Below are 20,049 nucleotides of genomic sequence, written 5' to 3' on the forward strand. Positions count from 1 at the left end.
TTAATACATTATACCCATCATTATCAATAAAATATAAATTGTTGGGGGGCCTGGGCGGCTCAGTCAGTTGAGCATCCAACTCTTGGTTTCAGCTCAGGTCATGATCTCAAGGTTCATGAGTTTGAGTCCCGCATCAGACTCTGCGCTGACAGTGCAGAGGCTGCTTGGGATTCTCTCTCTCTCTCCCTCTTTCTCTGCCCCTCCCTAGCTTGTTCTCACTCTCTTAAAATAAATCAATAAAAACTTTAAATATATATATATAAATATATGTATATATATATAAATATATATATGTATATAAATTGCCAAAGTTGGTTGATCATGCCCTATAGATAATTAAATATAGTAGTTAGAAAGTGATAAAATTGATAGCACAACTCAGCTGTACTGATTTCTGAGTGTCCCCCACCCCCACCAGCGTAGGACTTATTCTCATTCATTCTTTCAGGCACAAATATCAAGTACCAACTTTCCATCAGGTGCAAGGCCAGGTACAGGCAATAATCCCTCTCCCTGACTCCCTAGGCCTCAGAAATTTAATTCCCATACCTTTTGTGCTCGTGTTCTCTGGCTGGAACCCCAGGTCCAAGCTCCTTCAGACCCCTGGATCTTCCCTTTCCCCGCCAAAGTCAGAAACCACAAGAATGGTTTCAACTTAAGGGCAGCACGGTAATTCATGCCACATCCACACCTTCCTTTTTGGATTTTGAGATTCCCCGGAACATAAATGCGAATGAAGCAGACACCCAAAGAGCTAGCAGGGAACTCTTCACAAAGCGCACACTTTTCACGAGCACCAAACCGGGAGCTTCCCCAGATTCTGTCGACTCCTTATGACTGAATTCAAACGTTTGTCCAGCAAGGGCTGTTCATAAGCAGACCTTCTGTGCTGGACCCCAAGAACACGTTCCAGAGCACATCCTCAGTTTCACCAGCAGTGAGGTCCTCAAAGCGGGCCTCATCCTCCATTAATAATGGTGTTAGAACCCATAACGCGGCTGTTCACAGTGCCAGGTCCTATTCTAGGCACTTTATATACATTCTCTCATTTAATCTTCCTGCACTGCCAGATGGGTACTATTATCTCTAGTTTACAGTTGAGCACACTGAGGCCCAGAAAGGGTAATTTACCTGAGGTCACACAGCAAGTTGATGGCAAAGCCACAGCTGAAACCCGAGCCTCCAATATCTAATCCCAAACACTGCCTCTGGGGCTATGTGGCCCCTCATTACATGCATTCTCTGGAATAATGTTCCTGCTTCGAATCTTTTTTTTTTTTGCCATCGGAGTGGAAGTTTTCTAGAGAAAGATAGTATTCTTTAAGCTAGGAGTGTGGATTTCGGCCGCCTGTATTTTCTATAATCGCATTTCTAGAAATGACCAAATTGCTTTTTCTTTCCCTTCCTGTACCTCACCACCAGCACCACCATTTTGCTCTCCTTTTTTGCCACAGAAGAAGCTATGGGAGGTAGCGTTAGAATGAGCTTGACGACGGAATTGCAAAGAATCACTGAAGTGCTGTCCACCCCATCTAAACCGTCTCTACAGGAAGAGACCCTGCCAGTACCAAGGACGCATCTGGGAGAGTATTGTGGAGAGAGAGGTAAGAATAAGGATGGGAATTGCCAATAGGCTGCAAAACGACCTATTTAAATCTGGTAAATATTGGCAGGAAGAGAAATGAAACACATCTTGAAATGGAGATGGGGCAGAACCCTGTTTCCCTTTACTTCGTTCCTGATGCAGAGATTACACAACAGCAGCATGACCTCGCTTGGAGCCTGGGCCTGTGCCACGTGGAGAGAGGGAGGGGAACCAATTCACTGTGTCCTATGCTCAGCTGAACCGTTGCTACCTACTTGGTCTGACCAAACTTCAAGCACAGCCTCCTTTCCCTTCCAGTGCCCTAGGAAACTGAAGGGAAGCCCCTATACCAGGTGACTCCTGAAAGATTTCTGAAATTGTACCCTGCACGCCGTCTCATCCCGTTGTGCTTTACGTCAATGCCGTGTCAGAAAACCAGGGCTCACCTCAGGGTCAACACAGAACAGAAATACCCAGCAGATATGCTCACACTCTCTAGCCTCACGCAGAAGTTCGCTCTATCGTGAAATTTGAATCCAAGAGTTCTTGCAAGAAAATGTGGCCCTGCTGCTCCTGCAGGTCCCGGTGTTCCTGTGACTGTCCTCCAGTCTTTCTGGAAATCAGGGCCATCGTTGTTTCTTATCAGGACATTGACAGAACCTGCTGGTGTGACATCAGCTTTCTCTAAGACAGACAGACGGGTTCCTGCTGTTCCCTCCCGGAGAAGGGAAGCGAAGGGGCAGATCTATGAAGTGCAGCGTACCTTGGACAGAACCACAAAGCCCAAAAAGCACAGTCACAAGTGGGGAATTCTCTTTTTGGTGGGTGGAGGAGGGAGGAGGGGGCAGTGTACAATGACTGCCCATATTCTTCATTTGGAAGAGACTAAAATAAGTAGACCTAGGTGTTCGGGCGAAGTAGGATGAACTGAGTGCCAAAGACAGAAAACATGACTGGTTCGTTCCATTATCAATGATTCACTTACACAGTCATTCACTTCTCATCCATTCATGTATTCATTTCACATTCATGATTATGTACTGGACATAGCCCTAGAGAGAAGGCAGAGAAAGACCCAAGGATGTAATCCCCCTGCTTTGTGGTAAGGGCTAAAGAAGTCCACGAAGGTTCACCATCGAGTTGCTCTTTCCTCTTTTTCTCTGACTCACATCCTGCAAAGGTTTGATTTTTGATAATTTGCCTGAGCTTTACTGATCCACTCTCCAGAGCTCTAGAAACACTATCTAGAGTACCATTGAAACAAAAATGATGAAAATGATAATAGACAACACTTACTGAGTACTTTTTGTATGTGAAGTAATGTTCTAAACATTTTAAGTAGATTACCTTATTTATACATTGTAAGAGTGTGACAAGCTGGGTACCATTAATATGCTTGTTTTCCAGATAAGAAAGCTGAGGTATAAAGAAATTCATCAACTTGTCAATGCCACACCACAAATAAGAGGAAGAACTGGGGTTTGGATGAAGGCAGTCTAGCTCCAAAGCTTCCCTTTTAGCCATTACTCTATCTGTATAATGGATGAAGTGTTTGACCTCAGAGAAAATTTCAAGTATATGTAGTTTTCTTTGCTGACTTGAATCATATAATTTTAAACATCCAATAGTGGTTGCTAGTGGAAACTATTGGAAACCTGTTCAGTACTAAACCCAGTCATTAACAGCCACTCTTGAAGCCAGGCTGTGTTTAGCCCTCCCCAAGCAGGGAAGAAACAAATTTTACTGAGAAGGTGTCAAAGTCACACAGCTAGTGAACCATGGGGCCAAGGTTCAAGCCTGTGCCTAGCACGTGGCCTTCAACAAATATTTGTTGAGCAATGAATAAATGAATGCATAAAGAAAATGAAAACGTGAGCAAGCAGGCAGGCAGGCAGGCAGGGCTGTGTAGCCCAAAAGTTCATGCTCCATCCTTTGTACTGGTGGTTTTAAATTGTGTGCCACAAAGGCCTCAGGTAATGTGAGGAGGGGTAGTGTGGAATAGCTAGCTACCTGTGAGACTGGAGCCCCAGGCCTCTTATCCCTGCTCCAATCAGAGAATCTCTGCCTCTATATGTGTTAGGTACTGGAGGACAGGTGTCACCAAAAATAGTAGGGAGACCCAAGTATCTATCCCTCCACTGAAGAAAACATTAAGCTGGCAAAAATAATCAGAATGAGGAATGTAATAATAATAAAAAAAAAAAATTTGCGAAAACCAGGGAAGTGCTTAATGAAGCAGCTGCTGCTAATTTTAGTAAAAGCATGTGGCATTTTTCTTACCCACCTACGATCCCCCCCATTCTCTAGCTTGGCCCATGGCCATGTTGGTGGTTAACTCCCATTCCTGGTGGTTCGGTTTGCTGATGCCAGAGGGGCAATTCAAACTTTGTTATCAAAGAACTGTAGTTGTGCATTTTGACCTGTCTGTCAGTTCCCTGACTCACTGGCTCAGAGGCTGCCTTTGTTTTGACCCTCTTGGAATTTTCTCAGGGATGGAATGGCCTTCTGGGCAGCATTCGTTGAAAGGATGTAAAGGCATCTTACTACTGACAGTCACCTGGGGCAAAGGATGGAGAATGGGACAAGCAGCTGACAGACCAAAAACTTGGGAAAGAGTAGCCTGAGGAGGAAGATAACTGAAGGTATAAGGGCTTGGAAGGGTTTCCAGGTATGCCAGGGAATCTGGAGGGCCATATGCATCCCAAGTCTGAATATATATACTCAGAAAAAGTGAGGTGATCTGATCTTTGGGTTCTTTGTGAGAGTTAAGACAGTTGTAGATGGTCTGGCTAAGCACTGAAGGACTGTAGTTCACAAACAATCTGCAAAGACTGCAAATACCACAAAGTCTTTTCTGTTTTGTTTTCTTTTTGGTTCCAAACACTTAAGGAAATATCTCTCAGGTTCCTGGATGAATGCTGAGATAATGGAAGCGAGACTTGCATGACCACAGATGACAAGAAATGTATGCAAAATCATTTGGAAAAGTCACTAAATAAGTAGATGATTGTAACTCACAATAAGAAACAATAGCACATCATGGGAAGGGGAAAGAATATGATTTCTGGAGTTATCACTTTATAATACTCAAAATGTCAAGTTTCCAACAAAAATTTAGCAGCATGCCAAGAAACAGGAAACTATGGTGCATTCACAGGAAAAAGAAAATAAAGTGACAGAAATGGTCTCTGAGGAAGCCCAGACAGATTATCTTGAAGATGCTCAAGTCAACTATCTTGAAGATGTTCAAAGAACTAAAGGAAACCAGGAGAATGATGTCTCAACAAATAGAGAATATCAATCAATAATAAAATGAACCAAATAAAAATTCTGGAGCTTGAAAGTACAATAGCTAAAATGAAAAATTCACTAGAGATGTTCAGCAGAAGATCTGACAGGAAGGAGAATCGGGTAACTTGGAGATTGGTCCATTAAAATTATCCAGTCTGAAAAGCATAAAGAAAAAAGAAAGAAGAAAAGTGAACAGACCTAAAGGGACATGTGGGACATCATCAAAAGTACCAACATGCACACTATGGGAATCTCAGACAGGAGAGGAAAGAGAGAAAGAGGCAAAAAAAAAAAAAAAAAAAAAAAAAAAAATTGAAGAATTAATGTCCCAAGAGTCCCAAACTGATAAAAAAACATGAATCTACGCCTCCAAAACGTTCAATGAGGCTCAGGTAGGATAAAGTCAAAGGCATCCACACTGAGATACATTGTTAATCCAATTGTCAAAAGACAAATATAGTCTTGAAAGCAGCAACAGAGAAGCAACCAGTCATGTGCAAAGGATCCTCAATATAATAACAGCTGGTTTCTCATCAGAAACCACAGAGGCCAGAGGACAATGGGGTAACATATTTAAAGTAGTGAGAAAAAGAAAAAGAAACCCTCTCACCCAATAATTCTATACCTGGCAAAAGTATCCTCCAAAAGTGAAAGAGAAATTAAGATATTCACAGATGAACAAAAACTGAGGGAGTTTATTGCTAGTTGACCTGCCTTAGAGGGTATACCAAAGGGAGTGTTTCAGAATGAAATGAAAGGACACTAGACAGTAACTCAAAACCATATGAAGAAATGAAGAAGGCAAATATGAAATATAGGCAAATATGAAAACCAGTATTACTGTATTTTTTGGTGTGTAATTCTTCTTTCCTTTCCTATATGATTTAAAATACAAATGCAGTGGATATTATTTCATTTTATGGAATCACTAAGTTCTTTGTCTCCCCTCATTGTCTAATAATTTCCTCTCCCTCTTTCTTTTAAGCTTCATTATTTTCCACAATTTTATGTTCCATATCACCTATTCTCTCTTCTTCTTCTTCAATTCCCATTGTGACTGTATCCAGTCAGTATTACATCTTAGTTATAGCATTTTTTTAATTTCAGCCTGACTATTTTAGGTCTTTGACCTCTAAAGCAATGTTTCTCTGGTGTCTTCTATACTTTTTTCAAGGCCAGCTATTAGTCTTATGACTGCTGTTCTAAATTCTTGTTCATATATATTGCTTACAACTGTTTTGATCAAGTCCCTTGGCTGTGATTTCTTCTTGACCTTTCTTTTGGGGAGAATTCCTCTGTCTTGTCATATTGGCTAAGTTTCTGTCCTTTGCGTGTTTTAAAATCTTGTTATGTTTCCTGCTTCTGAGAGTACTACTATATTAAAAAGGGCCATACACTGTCCAGGGCTGGCACTTTAGGAAGTGTTTCTGGTGTGTGCTGTGTGCACTCTGCTGTTGAGTTTTGAATATTCTTTTTCACTGGTCAGTCCTCTGCAGAGCTCCTCTTGCAGTGGGGAGTGTTTAGACCTTTAACTAACCAGATATAAATAACATAACTGATCAAGAATTTAGAATAGTCATAAAATTAATCACTGGGCCTGAAAAAAGCATAGAAGACAGCAGAGAATCTATTGCTGCAGAGATCAAGGGACTAAACAATAGTCATGATGAATTAAAAAATGTTATAAATGAAGTGCAAAATAAAATGGAGGTGACCACAGTGCAGATTGAAGAGGCAGAGGGGAGATTAGGTCAATTAGAAGATAAAATTATGGAAAAAGAGAAAGCTGAAAAAAATAGAGATAAAACAATCCATGATCACGAGGGGGAGAATTAGAGAACTAAGTGATTCAAACAGAACACTATCTGTTATCATAGGAATTCCAGAAGAAGAAGGAGAGAGAGAGAGAGAAAGGGGCTGAAAGTGTTCTTGAACAAATCACAGCTGAGAAAACTTCCCTGATCTGGGGAAGGAAACAGGCATTGAAATCCAAGAGGCACAGAGAACTCTCTTCAGATGTAACTTGAATCGATCTTCTGCATGACATATCAGAGAAATTGGCAAAATACAAGGATAAAGAGAGAATTCTGAAAGCAGCTAGGGATAAACAAGCCTTAACATACAAACGTAGACACATAAGGGTGGTAGCAGACCTATCTACTGAAACTTGGCATGACAAAAAGGAATGGCAGGAAATCTTCAATGTGATGAAGAGAAAAAATATGCAGCCGAGAATCCTTTATCCAGCAAGCCTGTCATTCAGAACAGGAGAGATAAAGATTTTCCCAAAGAAACAAAAACTGAAGGAATTCATCAGCACTAAACCAGCCCTACAAAAGATCCTAAGGGGGATTCTGTGAGTGAAATGTTGCAAGGACCACAAAATACCAGAGACATCACTACAAGCATGAAACCTACAGATAACACAATGACTCTAAACCCATATCTTTCAATAATAACACTGAATGTAAATGGACTAAATGCTCCAACCAAAAGACATAGGGTATCAGAATGGATTAAAAAAAAAAAACAAGACCCATCTATTTGCTGTCTATAAGAGACTCATTTTAGACCTGAGGACACCTTCAGATGGAAAGTGAGGGGATGGAGAACTATCCATCATGCTACTGGAAGTCAAAAGAAAGCTGGAGTAGCCATACTTATATCAGACAAACTAGACTTTAAATTAAAGGCTGTAACAAGAGATGAAGAAGGGCATTATATAATAATTACAGGGTCTATCCATCAGGAAGAGCTAACAATTATAAATGTCTATGCACCAAATACAGGAGCCCCCAAATATATAAAACAATGAATCACAAACATAAGCAACCTTATTGATAAGAATGTGGTAATTGCAGGGGACTTTAATATTCCACTTACAACAATGGATAGATCATCTAGACAGAGAATTAGTAAAGAAACAATGGCCCTGAATGATACATTGGATCAGATGGACTTGACACATATATTTAGAACTCTTCATCCCAAAGCAACAGAAAACACTTTCTTCTCAAGTGCGCATGGAACATCCTCCAAGACAGATCACATACTGGGTCACAAAACAGCCCTTAATAAGTATAAAATAATTGATATCATACCATGTACACTTTCAAATAACAGTGCTATGAAACTTGAAAGCAACCACAGGAAAAAGTCTGGAAAATCTCCAAAAGCATGGAGGTTAAAGAACATCTTACTAAAGAATTAATGGGCCAATGAGGCAATTACAGAAGACATTAAAAAATATATAGCAACAAATGAAAATGAAAATACAACAATCCAAACACTTTGGGATGCAGCGAAGGCAGTCCTGAGAGGAAAATACATTGCAATCCAGGCCTATCTCAAGAAACAAGAAAAATACCAAATACAAAATCTAACAGCACACCTAAAGGAACTAGAAGCAGAACAGCAAAGACATCCCAAACCCAGGAGAAGAAGAAAGAGACATAATAAAAATCAGAGCAGAAATAAACAATATAGTATCCAAAAAACAGTAGAGCGTATCAATGAAACCAAGAGTTGGTTTTTTGGAAAAAAAAAAAAAAAAAAAACTGATAAACCTCTAGCCAGGCTTCTCAAAAAGAAAAGGGAGACGACCCAAATAGATAAAATCATGAATGAAAATGGAATTATTACAACCAATCCCTTAGAAATATAAGCAATTATCAGGGAATACTATGAAAAATTATATGCCAACAAACTGGACAACCTGGAAGGAATGGAAAAATTCCTAAGCACCCACACACTTCCAAAACTCAAACAGGAAGAAATAGAAAACTTGAACAGACCATAACCAGTGAAGAAATTGAGTCAGTTATCAAAAATCTCGCAACAAATAAGAGTCCAGGACCAGATGGCTTCCCTGGGGAATTCTACCAGACATTTAAAGCAGAGATAATACCTATCCTTCTCAAGCTGTTCCAAAAAAGTAGAAAGGGAAGGAAAACTTCCAGACTCATTCTATGAAGCCAGAATTACTTTGATTCCCAAACCAGACAGAGACCCAGCAAAAAAAGAGAACTACAGGCCAGTATCCCTGATGAATATGGAGGCAAAAATTTTCAACAAGATATTAGCAAATCAAATTTAACAGCATATAAAAAGAATTATTCACCATGATCAAGTGGGATTCATTCCTGTGCTTCAGGACTGGCTCAACATTCACAAATCAATCAATGTGATACATCACATTAATAAAAGAAGAGAGAAGAACCATATGATCCTGTCAATAGATACAGAAAAAACATTTGACAAAACTCAGCATCCTTTCTTAATCAAAACCCTCAAGAAAGTCGGGATAGAAGGAAAATAATTAAACAGCATAAAAGCCATTTATGAAAAGCCCACAGCTGGGGCACCTGGGTGGCTTAGTCGGTTGAGCGTCTAACTTTGGCTCAGGTCATGATCTCATGGTTCGTGAGTTTGAGCCCCACATCAGACTCTGTGCTGTCAGCTCAGAGCCTGGAGCCTGCTTTAGATTCTGTGTCTCCCTCTCTCTTTGCCTCTGCTCTGCTCACACTCTGTCTCTGTCTCTCAAAAAAAGTGAATAAACACTTAAAAAATATTTAAAAAAAGCCCATAACTAATATCATCCTCAATGGGGAAAAACTGAGAGCTTTCCCCTGAGATCAGGAACACAACAGGGATGCCCACTCTCAGCACTGTTGTTTAACATAGTGTTGGAAGTCCAAGCATCAGCAATCAGACAACAAAATGAAATCAAAAGCATCAAAATTGGCAAAGATGAAATCAAACTTTCACTTTTCGCAGACAATACGATATTCTACATGGAAAACCAGACAGACTCCACCAAAAGTCTGCTAGAGCTGATACATGAATTCAGCAAATTTGCAGGGTACAAAATTAATGTACAGAAATTGGTTGCATTTTTATACACCAATAATGAAACAACAGAAAGAAAAATAAAGAAACTAATCCCATTCACAATGGCACCAAGAATCACAAAATACCTAGGAATAAACCTAACCAAAGATGTAAAAGATCTTTATGCTGAAAACTATATAAAGCTTATGAAGGAAATTGAAGAAGATACAAAGAAATGGAAAAACATTCCATGCTCATGGATTGGAAGAATAAATATTGTTAAAATGTCAATACTACCCAAGGCAATCTACACATTCAATGCAATCCCAATCAAAATTGCACCAGCATTCTTCTCAAAGCTAGAACAAATAATCCTAAAATTTGTATGGAACCACAAAAGACCCCGAATAGCCAAAGTAATACTGAAGAAGAAAACCAAAGTGGGAAGCATCACAATCCCAGACTTTAGCCTTTACTACAAAGCTGTAATCATCAAGACAGTATGGTATTAGCACAAAAACAGACACATAGGCCAATGGAATAGAATAGAGACTCCAGAATTGAACCCACAAACGTATGGCCAACTAATCTTTGACAAAGCAGGAAAGAGTATCCAATGGAAAAAAGACAGTCTCTTTAACAAATGGTGCTGGGAGAACTGGACAGCAACATGCAGGAGAATGAAACTGGACCACTTTCTTACACCATACACAAAAATAAACTCAAAATGGATAAAGGACCTGAATGTGAGACAGGAAACCATCCAAACCCTAGAGGAGAAGCAGGCAAAGACCTCTTTGACCTCAGCTGCAGCAATTTCTTGCTGGACACATCTCCAAAGCCAAGGGACTTAAAAGCAAAAATGAACTATTGGGACCTCATCAAGATAAAAAGCTTCTGCACTGTAAAGGAAACAATCAACAAAACTAAAAGGCAACTGAAGGATTGGCAAAGTTATTTGCAAATGACATATTGGATAAAGGGCTAGTATCCAAAATCTATAAAGAACTCACCAAACTCCACACCCGAAAAACAAATAATCCAGTGAAGAAATGGGAAGAAGACATGAATAGACACTTTTCTAAAGAAGACATCCAGATGACCAACAGGCACATGAAAAGATGCTCAATGTCACTCCTCATCAGGGAAATACATATCAAAACCACACTGAGATGCCACCTCATGCCAGTCAGAGTAGCTAAAATGAACAAATCAGGAGACTATAGATGGCTGGCGAGGATATGGAGAAATGGGAACCCTCTTGCACTGTTGGTAGGAATGCAAACCGGTGCAGCTGCTCTGGAAAACAGTGTGGAGCTTCCTCAAAAAATTAAAAATAGATCTACCCTATGACCCAGCAATAGCACTGCTAGGAATTTACCCAAGAGATACAGGAGTGCATAGGGGCACATGTACCCCAATGTTTATAGCAGCACTCTCAACAATAGCCAAATTATGGAAAGAGCCTAAATGTCCATCAACTGACAAATGGATAAAGAAGTGGTTTAGGGGCGCCTGGGTGGCGCAGTCTGTTGGGCGTCCGACTTCAGCCAGGTCACGATCTCGCGGTCCGTGAGTTCGAGCCCCGCGTCGGGCTCTGGGCTGATGGCTCAGAGCCTGGAGCCTGTTTCCGATTCTGTGTCTCCCTCTCTCTCTGCCCCTCCCCCGTTCATGGTCTGTCTCTCTCTGTCCCAAAAATAAATAAATGTTGAAAAAAAAAAAAAAAGAAGGTGTGGTTTATATATACAATGGAATACTACTCGGCAATGAGAAAGAATGAAATCTGGCCATTTGTAGCAACGTGGGTGGAACTGGAGGGTATTACGCTAAGTGAAATAAGTCAGGCAGAGAAAGACAGATACCATATGTTTTCATTCATATGTGGATCCTGAGAAACTTAACAGAAGACCATAGGGGAGGGGAAAGGGGGAAAAAAAGAGAGAGGCAGGGAGGCAAACCATAAGAGACTCTTAAATACTGAGAACTGAGGGTTGGTGGGGGGTGGGGGAGAGGAGAAAGTGGGTGATGGGCATTGAGGAGGGCACTTGGGATGAGCACTGGGTGTTGTATGGAAACCAATTTGACAATAAATTACATTTAATATAAAAAAAAAGAAACGAGAGGAAATCAAAATGGCACACAAGAGAAAAAACGAAAGAAGAATTTAGAGGTTCTCTGGTTCATCCTGCCAAAGGAAGCAAAGATTATCTTTCACTGGATCTGACATGTAGCCCAGGGCAAAATGAGGCTACTCCAAACAGAAATTCAGCCCATATAAGGCTTTTACCCAAAATATAATATAAATGTGAAGCATTATCTAAGTAATAGGTATGACCCAGGAGCTTGATATGGTCTGAGCACCTTCCCCACTACTGATACTGTGAAACTGATGCCTGTTGCCACATAGCAGCCCAGGACTTCCCTATGTGTGATCAGCAAAGCACTCACGCCATGATGTTTGTGGCTATAACACACACAAGGACTGCTGTGGTCAAATATGTTTAGAAATACTGGGTTAAGAGGAGTCCAAGAAATGTCTTTATTGCAGGACACCTTGTTGTTATATATCATGCATATAGACTGAGTCCTCAGGAGGTGGTGATAGCATGAATACTTCCCCAATTTTTTATGAAAGAATCTGTTATTTGGGAGATGGGGGCTTCAGGGAACATCCTTTAGGAAAGAGTTAAACATAGTATGGAGGTTTTCTATACCTCACGTTCTTCATGACCACAGATGGGGCGATGGCATTTAGGGTTGCTGTGTAATAACCTGAGTGACATACCTGGCCCAGTGCCTGAGCAAGCACTTAATACTTTGCAGATTTGATTATAAGATCTAAGTGCCAAGGAATAATTCAATAGACTTTTTTTGTCCTGTTTAATGTCAAACAGGAGAACACAGATTTTGAAGCTAGATAGACCTAGACTCAAATCCTTATTTCTCACTGCTAATTATGGATTTTAATAAGTTCTACAAAACACCTGCACTGCCACATCTAGGTTAGTGTTACTGAATAACAGGGGATACTAACCCAGACAAAATGACATATAGAACTATCACAGTCTTCTCTTGTCAGCTTGGCACCCACACACATCTTAAACCATACTTAATCTCCAAGTAAAGACAATAAAGTCATACTACCATATGATACAGTTATCCCCAATACAACCAGTAAAGTGCTAATCCATTCCAAGGAGAGTTAAGATCTTTGGGTGATATTTACTCTTCTCCTTTGATATCCTATAATTTGAATACTGTGATATAAAATTAACTATTACAGGGCACCTGGGTGGCTCAGTCGGTTAAGTGTCTGACTTCGGCTCAGGTCATAAGCTTGCTGTTTGGGAGTTTGAGCCCCACATCGGTCTCTCTGCTGTCAGCACACAGCCTGCTTTGGATCCTCTGTGCCCCTCTATCTCTGCCCCTCCCCTGCTTGTGCTGTCTCTCCAAAAATAAATAAACTTTAAATAAATAAAATTAACTATAACTAATATATCTTAGGTTAGATGATAAGGAGATAAGAGCTTAAACAACTTGTATAACCTGTCTGAGGTCATCTGTAAAATGGGTTTATAATACCTATGCAGGGTTATTTGCTCATTCATTCAGCAATCATTTGGACTAATCAGTACAAACTGTGTAGTATACAGTATTGAACTACACATGGTTTTTGCCCCTGACTAGCACATAAGACAATGAGATAAGGTCTATCAAGAGTTTGGGCCTAGACCAGAGTAATACTTGAGAAACTGTAGCTGACTTCCCCTTTCTCCAGGAATGGGAAAGGCACAGTTCTCAGAATAACCAATGGTAGATGGTGTCTCCTCACTCCACCTAAAGGGACCATTCATCCTGCAGTAGAAAACCCAGGAAACTTCTTCTGAATCCAAAGAAATCACCATGCCAGGGAATTTGGAGGAGATCGAGAGTTTCCACATTTCTGTGGATATGTGCAGTGCTCTGTGTTTAAGGATAATGCACTAAGATGACTCAGTAGTTCCTCTTAAGCCCCAGTGTCCATAGCAACCAGACATTCCACAGGCTTTGATTAAAAACAAAAACAAACAAAAAAACAGAATCATCAATTCAGGTATGAGGAGACGTTTAGCAATTAAAATCTAGTTTCGTAAACTATTTGAATATTTACAATCATTAACATTTTTCCAGAGTATTAAGTCTTCAGTAAACATCATACATTTAAGAGCTCCTCATAATGTTATATCATAATGCTTTAGAATAGAGGTCATGGAAGAATCAGAAAATTCACTTTTCTAGAAATGCCAACTGCTTCATCATTGTTTTACCGGAAGGCAATTTACCCACAGTCTCTTGCAAAATTGATTTTTCCCATCTCTACCTTGTCATTTGTAGGCACAAGGGCATGAGGAGTCAAATATTTGCCAACTTCAAATGATCCACTTTCTACCACTTTCTTTCCAATAAACAACAGAACACATGATGGACCTTCCAATCCTTCTGTGCATTTTCTCAGACATTTTCAATGTAAGACCAAGACATACAGACCAAAACAAATCTAGTTTATATTTGTTTGTGTATTTCCTTTAGTCTGTGAAATATAAGCTGATCCAATTCCATTCTTTGAACTTGAAATTATGTACATGCCTTAGAGAAAAACAATTCACCAGTCACAATAGCCAACGCTTATGGTTAACAGAGCTGTGGGGAGTCAAGAAGATTAGTAAGACAAGACCAAAACAATTTTAAAAAAAGATGGACATCCACAAGCTTGTATACCACATACACATAACTCTTATAACTCTTACCACAAAAATTCTGAGGCTTCCTAGAATTTGTCCGGGTATACTTCTTAGTAAAAATGAATCATGGAAGAGAATCCTTCTTACCAAAAAGAATTACTTGTTCATTCAATAAACACCTAGTGAGTGTCTACTCTGTACCAGGCACTCAGTTACAGCTGTGAAACTGACAGACACAGTCCCCACTGGTCTAGGAGCTTTCAGGCCACTAGGGAACATGTAAGTGGGCAGGCGATTCTGGGATAGTTGTGGCGTCATAAGAGAGGTCACCCACAGGTTGTGAGAGCACCAGGAGGGACACCTAACTTAGACTTGGACTTCCTTGAATGTGGACCGCTCCAATCTGAGACCTAAAAAATAAGGTGTCTGATAAGAGAAGTACTAAGAGTGTTGAGGACAGGGGCAAGGTCCCAAGTAAAAGGGGACAGCATGTGTAGAGACCTGAGAAAGAGTGACCACAGAATGTTGAAAGTATTAAAGATAGTTCAGTTTAGCTGGGGCTTGGGACCCCTGTCTCTTTTAAGGCTAACACCAGCATTGGCTCACGTCCCATAGATGGGGGGGGGGGGGAGCTGGAGGGAGAGTACAGTGGTGCTAAGAGTCATGATCTAAGCAGCCATGCCTGGACAGGACCTCAAAACCATCTAAACCATACGTATTATAACCATGTGAATTTGTCCCAATCTAAACGAACATATTTAGGAATGTTTCAAGATCCTCTGAGAGGAGCTACACATAGGTCTGTGCTTTCTCAGACAAATTTTCAATTTTAAATACAGTAGGCAGGTGGGATGAAACATCCAAGGGACAGGTGCTGGAAATTGGACCTGAGGAAACAGCACTGTCCACAGGCTCAAAAAGACTGGGTTCTACATACAAGTTCAGGCCCCTGTGGATCGTCAGATGTGGCACATACCACTCATTTATTCAAACATTTGGAGGCTCTTACATACACCATAAACTGTGCTGGAGGCTAGTAGCCAAAGGAGGAGACAAAGTCCTCACCCTCAGGGAACTCCAAATCTACATAGGGAGGCAAGCAATGCAGAATATTATGCTACCTTGTAATAAACTCAATACTAAAAAATAGTATGGAAACCTATGGGAGTCCACAGAAGGGACCCTAACCTAGGGAGAGGCAAAGGCAGGCTTCCTAGAGGTGATGCTGCTTGAGTGGAGCCCTAAGAGAAGAGTACTTGGGTGAAGAAGCCGGGAAAGGTCATTCCTGGCAGATGGAGCTGTAGGTGCTAAGGTACAGGGCAGGGGCAAATTCAGATAGCAGCAAGGATTTCAGCATGGCAAGTGTGTCCGGTGAGGATGGGATTGGGAGGAAGAGGAACTTCCGCAGTAGCCAATTGCCAGGCCAGGAAGAATTCTGTGTGTCATGTTAAAGGATTCGCATGAGGTGGGAGAGGAAAAAGAGTCCAGGATAACTCCAGGACCATGACCTGGATGACTAGAGGGAGAGGGTCCCAGTAACCAAGAAAGAAAAGCAGATTGAATGAAGAGCTAAGAACAACCAGGTCATACTGAGTATAAGGCGCCTGTTGGAAATCCAAGTAAAATACTCCTGGAGATAGATCAGTAGACACCCTCACATATCTGCCATTCTACAGGTCAGGACTGGAGAGAGATTTAAGAGTCACCTGCAGAGAGGAGACAGATCACTGAAGCTACACTGGGGGTAAGGTTGCACAGAGAGAGTATGGACAGTAGAAAGAAAAGAGGCCCAAGGAGAGCGTTCAAAAAAACCCACTTAAATGGCAGATGGAGGAAACAGAGCCTGCCAAGGAGACGGAGAAGGGACAAGTTGAGATGTTGGAGGGAAACCAGGACACAGAGGAGCCCTGGGAATCAAGGAGGAGATGAGTTTTAAGAAGGTAGGAGGGATTCTGTTGGCCAAAGGCAGCTGAGAGGTCAACTAGGATAGAACAATTTGGAGGTTGTTAGTGAAGTTGGCAAGAGTGGATGCCATGGGATGGCAAGCAGAAGCTGAACACCAATGGTTCATAAATGAATGTGAGGTGACACAAAGAAGCCACAATGAACACATACAGGTGTGTTTTTAGGAAGCAAGCCTGGGAAGAGAGAGAGAGAGAGAGAGAGAGAGAGAGAGAGAGAGAGAGAGAGGTTTGTAGCTGGGGTGAAACTTCAGGTCAAGAGATATTTGCGGGGAGGGATGCCAGGAGGATTGAGAGAGACAATGTATTGATTTCAGCTGCACATTTTAAACTGCAAACCTTAGTTATTTCTTAAAACCTATCTCCCAGCTGCCCGGCAGCAGCCTGGTTTGGATGTCACAGTGAGACGCTGGCACTGGGGAAACCGTGTTGAAGGGAAAAGAATCCAGCAGCCTGAGAAGAGAAATAAGTAGGCAAGTAAAGACATTTGTTCTTTGTGACATACCTTTCTTCCAACTCCGATTTTCAGCTAATCACTTTCTGGTGGGACTTTGATGCTTTTCTGTTTCAACCTACTTGGACTCTCTTCAACACTGACAGGCTTCACACTCATTTCCTTTTGTGGTGGCTAGACCTAGAAAGTGGTCTCTTCACATGGTGATGAAAGGGCACTGACGCACTGAGACCTCACAGAACTCACCAGAAACTGTAGATGTTCCCAGGTGGAAGTCGGAGGGGGAGGGAGGCCAGAAGGGGGAGAGAAGGGAGAGAAAGAGGACGGTGAGGAGAGAAGACAGGGAACAGAAAATGAGAGGTCATTTTAAACTCCAGGTGAGGATGGAATAAAGGAAGGGAGGGAAGACGGAAGGGCAAGGAGAGAGGATAGGTCAGGTTATCCTAGGGAAGCGCGTGGATAGTTTTATTCTATGCAGGTATTTTCTGCCCATTTCCTCAGCAAACATGTATTGACTAGTCACTCTGGGCCAGGCACTGTGTTTGGTACTGTGAGTACTCCTGTGGTAAATTCCACGTCGGTGACAAGCATAAGACCCCAAGAGAACAATTCGCCAATCCTGGGGGGAACCACACAGGTTCCCTGAGTAGCCATCTGTCCTCTGAGCTAAAGGGCCAGTAGGAGTTACCAGTCACAGAGAGTGAGCTCTGAGAGAACAGCCAGGCAAAGGAGAGTGATGGGAAGTTAGGGATGTTGAGGGGTGAGGACTGCCTGCAAGGCAGGTGAGAGAAAGGACCACAGGTTAGCATGGAAAAGTAAATAGGGACCAAATTAAACAGGGTTCTTGTCACATGTTAAGGTTGGGACTTACCTTAAGCCTAGAAGGGTTTTAAACATGGGAGTAGCTTAATCTTTACCTTCTTTAAAAAAAAAAGTTTATTTATTTATTGTGTGTGTGTGTGTGTGTGTGTGTGTGTGTGTGTGTGAGAGAGAGAGAGAGAGAGAGAGAGAGAGAGAGAGCGAGGTATCAGCACAGAGCTGGACACAGGGCTGGAACTCACAAACCCAGATGACCTGAACCTAAGAGTCAGACACTTAACCAACTGAACCAACCAGGTGCCCCTAATCATCTTTACATTAAAAAAAATAATTTGAAGCGAAAAAACCTGCAGGCAAATATTGAACTCTGGTTAATGATAAGGATGCACAAATTATTTAGGAGGATGTTGGTGACCAAAAGGAAGACTGATGGATGACCAGAAGGCTAGCTAGATGTGGGACAAATATAGCAAAAGGGTAATGGCAAAATCAAAGTCGTGGTTATATGGGGGCTCACTGTAAAATTCTCTCAACTTTCCTTATGTTTGAAAACTTTCATAGTAAAATACTGGGAAATTAGATCACTCTGGCCGCTGCTTGGATAAAGGTTTTGGAAAGGGGCAAGGGAGCCAGTTAGTAATTGAGGCAAGGCGTGGTCGCAGCCCAGGAATTGGGAAGAACCAGGGATAAAAGAATTTGAATTGAAGAGATCCTTTGGGAGGGGGGCGCTTGGGTGGCTCAGTCGGTTAAGTGTTCAACTCTTGATTTTGACTCAGATCATGATCTCACGGTTCGTGGGATGGAGCCCATGCTCTGCACTGATACCACAGAGCCTGCTTAGCATTCTCTCTCTCTCCTTGTCTCTCTGCCCTTCCCCTGCTCATGCTCTCCCTTTCTCTCTCTCTCTCAGTTTAAAAATTTTTTTTCAACGTTTTTTATTTATTTTTGGGACAGAGAGAGACAGAGCATGAACGGGGGAGGGGCAGAGAGAGAGGGAGACACAGAATCGGAAACAGGCTCCAGGCTCCGCACCATCAGCCCAGAGCCTGACGCGGGGCTCGAACTCACGGACCGCGAGATCGTGACCTGGCTGAAGTCGGACGCTTAACCAACTGCGCCACCCAGGCGCCCCTCTTTCTCAGTTTTAATTAAAGAAAAAAATTGTTTAAGATACTCTGGAAGCGAAATCAACAGTTTGGTGATGGAAAGGATGTGGAGGGAAGGAGGACTAGAGATAAACAAACCTGCCTTAGCCACACACCAATTAAGGGTCGAGTCAAAGATGGCCAGTAGATTTTGGGGTGAAAAGAACTCATGAGGCCCATTAAGAACTCTGAATCACCAATGTCCCCTTCAGCTGGCCTCTGACTTCAGATTCTCACCAGGAGATTCCTGACATGAAGTCTTGCCTTAGTCTGCTCTCAGAACTCAGTGGGGCTGGGCACCTTGGGCGACCTCACAAGCAGGGGGGGGGGGGGGGGGGACCCGGAGAGGGGCTCCTACCGTGCATGTGTGGTGGCCTGCTCAGGGCTAGGCCGTCCTGCCCAGCTCTCCCTCCCGTCAGACCTCTCTGAGAGCTGCTTTCTGAGAGCTGCTCTGCTCTCATCAATTTAAGTGTTCTGTTTTGTTTCTTTAGAGCAAAATTGTTTGGGGTCAGCAGCTTTCAATGGCTTCATCCACAGCCAGGTTTAATTTATCAGCTTTCAGTTACAAAACAGATTTCTCTGGAAGACTCAATCACAATAGAGCAAAAATGAGTTTTCTTCAAGGGCTGCTAACTGCCTCTTTGCTGGAGCAGATGTTGGCCTGATGGTTCTCCGAGAGGCAGCCTCCATAATCCCTCCCTCCCCCGGAACCCGCACAGACTGTAATTTTAGCTCATTTCCTACAGCCTTGTCCTAGAGACTGTTAGCGAGCCCCTCCTCGTCCTCCTTCCCTCCACGTGAAGAATGTTTATCAGAGGACCTGTTTTACATTTCAGTAATTACTCCTGCGCTTCATTTCTGGATTCTTGTCCCTGGCACGTCCACAGTTTACAGCCAACTCAATGTTAAACCCCAACGCTCTTTCCTCCTCAAGGCTTACTGCCCGTGAGTGTTTGTCAGGACTTGAACAGGACAGGCCTGTCTGCTCTGCCCCTGCTGAGTGGACGCTGGTGGAAAGAGACCCAGGCTTCAGAAATGCAGTTACTATTTGGTATCGGACCCTGAAAGGGGGACTCCTAACTGCTTAAGGCAGGGACTCGGGAGGCTGGGCTGGTAACCATCACTGTTCCCAAATAAAGCTGGCACAGGTCTCCCAACACACAATCTGATGGTGGCATTTGACTCTTTAAAACACAGACTTCGCTTGAGACCTGGATGGCACCTACCCCTTCAGTCTTGGAGG

At 42.1% G+C, this 20,049-nt stretch overlaps 1 long non-coding RNA gene across 1 annotated transcript in view; it reads right to left on the reverse strand.

Moving 5' to 3' along the window:
- Positions 1-19,484, reverse strand: part of LOC147576821 (uncharacterized) — a 56,043-nt gene extending 36,559 nt beyond the window's left edge. Inside the window, exon 1 of the long non-coding RNA XR_015241181.1 lies at positions 19,165-19,484. This is a non-coding gene — a long non-coding RNA (uncharacterized LOC147576821). The remainder of the gene's footprint in view (positions 1-19,164) is intronic.
- Positions 19,485-20,049: the final 565 nt, after the last annotated feature.

The sequence above is a fragment of the Puma concolor genome, chromosome D1 (assembly GCF_028749965.1).
Source record: "Puma concolor isolate L17-30 chromosome D1, mPumCon1.1.hap2, whole genome shotgun sequence".
Classification (NCBI taxonomy): Eukaryota; Metazoa; Chordata; class Mammalia; order Carnivora; family Felidae; genus Puma; species Puma concolor.